The 5,642-nt window shown below is 39.3% G+C and overlaps 1 pseudogene; it reads right to left on the bottom strand.

The window, feature by feature from the left end:
• Positions 1–356: 356 nt before the first annotated feature.
• Positions 357–2,384, bottom strand: LOC105091665 (exocyst complex component 7-like; annotated as a pseudogene).
• Between the last annotated feature and the right edge of the window lie 3,258 nt (positions 2,385–5,642).

Below are 5,642 nucleotides of genomic sequence, written 5' to 3'. Positions count from 1 at the left end.
CTTGTACGCAGAGGCAGCTATGGGCACAGACCTCTGTCTTCCCTCTCTGTCCTTCTTATCTTGAAGCCATCACATGGCCCCTGCAGGCTGTGGTCAGGGTTGGAAAACTCCAGATGTGAAGGGACCCCAGTGTTCCAGAAGAGCACTGCTTTGGTGAGGAATAGGGGATGTGAGAGAAAGTGCAAACCAGGACTCAAGGCCTCAGGGACAAGGCTCCTGGCTCCTGGCTGGGGTGGCGAAGAAAGACCACTGTATCAAAGGATGGCAGACTCACCAGACCCACAGGCAGGTTAACACTGGTTTATCTGGTCCATAATATGGCTGGTCTGGCAGGGCCAGGCAGGGGCAGCAGTGCCTCAGGCCGAGGTGTCAAAGAGGCGATCAATCACGTCGCTTACCTGCTTAATACAGTACTTGATGTACTTCTCAGGGTTTTTGGTGACGGGCACCCTGCCAAACCTGTGCAGAAAGGCCCTGTAGGTCTCCTTTACAATGTTCTTCTGAGTTTGGTGGATCTTGTCCCTCTGCTCTGTGTCAAGAACAGCCCAGGTCTTTTGGATCTTGCACAATTCTTCAAGGCCATCACTGAAGCTCTTAAACCGCTCCTTAATCATCTGTCACTCCTCGTCCCAAAGCTTGACTCCTGGTTGGAACACAGTAGCTTCTTCTCAGGTATGTAGTCAGTCACCTTTAACCAACTGCACTGGTAGGTCTGGATCTGCTGCTCGATGTGCTCCTGGTAAGAACGCTTGGCAGTATTCTGGGTCACGGCCACCAGCTGGATCAGCTCAGACTTCTCCAGGGCCTTGAGGATGTAGTTATAGTTCTCGTGCAGGAAGATGGCACTCAGAGCTTGGTCCTCATACACCTTGGACTTGCTCAGCAAGTTCAGCTGCAGGTTTCCCAGGACTTTACAGATATAGATGCTCAGAAGGTGCCTGCTGAACTTGGAGTTGTAGCTGATAGCTGAAGAACTGGTCTCTTGGGAGGCCAGCATGGCGCCCGCTGTCCCCTGGAAGTTCAGGAGCTGCTGCAGGAAGAGGGTGGCATTGCTCCTGAGCTTGTGCACGGTGCTTGGGCATGTTGTACTCCTTGTCCAGGTCATTCTTGATGTTGTCGGGGAAGTCCTCCAAGTGCTTTGGCTCCAAAAGTCCCCATGGAGGTGATGAGGCTGGGATACTTGTTCTTGCTGCTGGTGGCCGTGCCCTGGAGCACATGGTCAAACTTGGGGTTGGTCTGCTTGAGGTGCTGCAGGGTGGGGAAGACAGTGAGCACTGCCAAGAAATCGTGTCATATGATGGCCTTACGGAAGCGGCCATGATGTTCTGCCCTTCCAGCATCAGCCCGTCCAGCGCCTCCTGTATCAAAGAGTCAAAGGCCTTCCTCTGATGGGGCTCAGGGATGACGTTCATCAGCAGTTGGTACACGCTCTAGGCCGACTTGACAAAGGCACTGACGCAGTGAATATAGGCATCGGGTGTCCACGTCCAGCATGTCATCTCTCCCGACCAGCGGCCCATGCTTGTTGCTCAGGGCCTCGGACAGGTACTTTACTCAGAAATTATGCTCCTGACCTGGTTGCTTGACCGGCTTCTTGGTGGGCGTGTCTTTCCTCTTTGTGGGTGTGTCTCCTCTAGCAGAGGAGTAGGCAACCACAGAGGAGGAAATGCTCTTCCAGAAAGGCTCCTTTAGGCCTTTAATGGAGCGATCTAGCTGGCTGGAGCGGATCTGGTAATAGATGTTCACAAAATCTTGGTTGCGGCCGTATTCCACCAGCCAGCGGGAGACGCGGACCATGTCCTGAAGCATGCTCTCAGGCAGGTGCTCCAGGGGCGCCTCCTCCTGGACCTCCAGGTCGTCCGCAGAGCTGGTCAGATCTAGGATGAACACAGGGGGCACGACTGTTGTGCTGGGTCATCAGGCTTCGGAACTCAGACTCCAGCGACTCCTTCTCCCACTCAAACCACAGCTTCACTTTGTTGAGCTCTGGGCTTTCTGGGCTATTGTCCTGGAAATACTCCACAGCCCTCTGAATCTTGGCCATGCTTCCCAGATACTCTTTCAGCCTACCTGTGGGGCCCTCGCTGATGATCTTCTCAGTGTCACTGGCCACATGGTAGTAGCTGATGACGTGGTCCATGCAGGACAGTGTCTTCTCAACATTCTCCTGCACTGCTGCAGGTTCTCCCTCTGTTTGTGCACAGGGATGATAAAGTTCTTCAGCTTCATAAGGTGACTCTCAAAGGACGACAGGATACACACCATGTTCTTGGTGAGCTGGTCGCTCTTCTCTGGCTGTCTTGCATGAGGGACAGCATCTCCTCCTCCTGCTTCAGCTTGTCCTTGATCTGCCGCCAGGCAGATGCCTCCTGTGAGGAGATCATGGCTTTGGCCCTACACTGCAATTTTTAATAATTCCATTCTCATATATGAAATTAGTGAGAACTCACATGTGTATATATGTAGTGTATGATAGTAGGATGTATTTTTGAGAGCTTTCCTCAAAACTTAGCAATGTAGCCTCAATTAAGCCACTGACATTTAAAAAATCTTTATTGCAGAATATTTGACATGCGATTAAAGTACACAGAATAAACAAGTTCATAAATTTTGATATTAGTTTCACACATGAAAACCAAGACAGTGAATATATATGTATATGTATATACACTCCAAAATTTTCCTCATACCTTTTTATGTTTTTTATTTTTTTTCAAATTTACCCTTTTCTAATCATTCCCTCCATCCCTAGTCAACCACTGGTATACTTTCCATAGTTAAGAAAGAGGTTTTTTTTTTTAGTTTTTAGAAATGTATATGTATAAAATAATAAATAATCTATTCTTTTGTGCCTGTCTTCTTTCAACATACTTTTCTGAGACAGTTTTATTGTTGCATGTATTCAGTACTTCATTTCTTTAATTGCTGAGTAGTATCCTCAAGTACTCATATTCCAAAATTTGTTTACTCATTCATGTATCAGTGAACATTTGGATTATTTCTAGTTTTTGGATTATCACACAGATAAGTTATGAACATTTCATACAAGTCTTTGTGTGGGCATATGTTTTTATTTATACCTAGACATGGAATGGGAAGATATATTTTCTAAAGCAGTAGTATCAGTTTGTATTCCCATCAGCAGTGTATGGAAATTCTAGTATTTCTCAGCTTGTCTGCATTTGGTATGATCAATCATTTTAAATTGAGTCATTCAAATATGTGTGCAGTATAATCTAATTGTGGTTTTAATTTACAATTTTTTTTTGACTGATGATCTTGAACATCTTTGTATGTGATTATTTTCAATCAATAAATTTTCCTTGGTAATTCAAATTTTTTGCCCATTTTTAGTATTTGCTCGTTTTCTCATGATTGAGTTATAAGAATTTCTCACATATGTATATATATATTTCACATACAATCTTTTTGTTACAAATATGCTTTGCAAAGTGGGCATTTTTTCTCCTACCTTCTCATTTTTTATGAAATCCCATTTTTTAATTTTTTCTTTATTTTTCATGTTTTAAATCTTATTTTAAAATTATTTGTGAAAGCCAAGGTTATCACAATTTTCTACCAAATCTTTGCCTAGATATTTCAAATTTTTATTCTTACATTTTTATCTATGATACTTTTATAGCTTAATTCTGAATATAGTGTAAAATAAATGCAAAAGTCTTTTTTTAAAAATATTGAATATGGCTATCCAGTTGTTCCAGGACAATTCGTTGAAAATTATTTCAAAATGAACTGTCATGGCATGTTTGTCAAAATTCAATTTGCTATATATATGCAAAACTATTATGTTCTGCTGATTTATGTGCCCATTTTTAGCGCAATATCAGACTTTATTACTGTAGCTGTATTATGAAGTGATGAGGTCAAAATTTAAGTTCTAAAACTTTATTGCTCTTCTCAACATTATTTTAACTATTCTAGGTACATAACATCAATATTTCTTTGATTTATCTCAGCAATGTTTTGTAGCAGTCAGTGTAAAAGTTTTCCATGACATTTGCCAAATACATAACATATTTGCTAAATATATGACTAAGAATTTCACATTTTTATACTATTGTATATAGTATCTTCTATTTCAATTTCCAACGCTTCATTCTCTGAGACACTTCATTTTTTTAGGATAAGAATATAGCTATTCCAACTTGCTTTTGATAAAAACATGATAGATATTTTTTCCACTTATAAAATTATAACCTATCAGTATCTTTACATTTAAAGTGATTTTTTGCTTGTTTGTTGTTACTTTGGTAAGTATCATATAATTGAGTCTTAAATTTTTATTGAATCTGACAATCTCTGCCTTTTACCTGGGGATTTGAGACCATTAACACTTGATTTAATTATTCATATAGATAGATTTAAATCTAATGTCTCATCATTTTCTTTTTATTTGTCCCATCTGATCCTTTTTCTTTTTTCCAATTTCTTTTGGAGTAATTATATACTTTTTCAAACCACCATTTTCTCTTCTCTGTTTACCATTTAGTTAAAATGGACCTTTTTAGTGACTCCTTAAATTTTAAAATATACTTACTTAAATTAATACTTTCTAACACAGTAAATATAATACCACTTTACAAATAGTGTTGAAAACTTACAACAGAATATTTCCATCTTCTCATGGCCTTTGTACCACTTGTTCTCAGACATTGTATTTTTTTAATTAGTCCCTCAATTTTTTTTTCTGTGAGCAGTCAATTATATTTTAAAGAGATTTAAAAAATAATATTTTGTATGTATCCACAGAATTCCACTTCTGATGTTCTTTATTCCTTTCTGTAGACCCGGATTTCCATTTGTCTTAATTTGTCTTTTATCTGTGGCAATTTAACACTCTAACTTTGTAATAGAAAAGAACAAATCTGATTCCATATTAGATCTGTTCCTTTAACTTTAACCCTATGCTCTATTTCTTATGCTTAGTCTTGGTGGTTCTGCATCTTTTGTAAAAGAATGTTGCCTATAGGCTGAAATATACCAAACAGTCTACTGTCAAGGTTCTAACTTTTAAGGATATTAACACTTTTCCATTCATATAAAGTTAACAAGTTGAAGAATAGAAAATAACATTTGTTTTGTTTGAGGTTTACAGGGACACCATGATCTGACCCATGTGGACAACTACAAGAACAAAGGATTCAAAGAACAATGGATTCTTTTACCAAGAATTTTGCAACAACCAGCATACCCCTTCTCCTTTTAAGTATAAAAGGAGCCCGAATTCTGACCTGGGTAAGATGGTTCTCCAGGACATTAGTCTGCCATCTTTTTGATCTGCTGGCTTTCCAAATAAAGTTGCTTTCCCTTACCACAACACCTCGTCTCCTAATTTATTGGCCTGTCATGCAGCAAGTGGAATGAGTTTGGACTTGGTAACAAGTTCAGGTATGCAATAAATTATTTAAGCCTTTGTATTTCTCAAATTATATTGATTTCACCTTTGATTTTGAAAGATATTTTTTCTGAGTATAGAATTTTCAATTCAAATTTTTTATATTTTAATACATTAAAGATTTTGTTCCACTGTCTTCTGGGTTGTGATTTTTCCAAGAAGTCTCTTGTCAGTTTTGCATTGGTCTGTGTTTTTTCTTCTTTTCTTGATGCTTTTAATTTTTTTT

Source organism: Camelus dromedarius, chromosome 13, assembly GCF_036321535.1.
Source record: "Camelus dromedarius isolate mCamDro1 chromosome 13, mCamDro1.pat, whole genome shotgun sequence".
NCBI lineage: Eukaryota > Metazoa > Chordata > Mammalia > Artiodactyla > Camelidae > Camelus > Camelus dromedarius.
The sequence above is the reverse complement of the archived record's forward strand: the minus strand, read 5'-3'. Positions and strand labels throughout refer to the sequence as shown.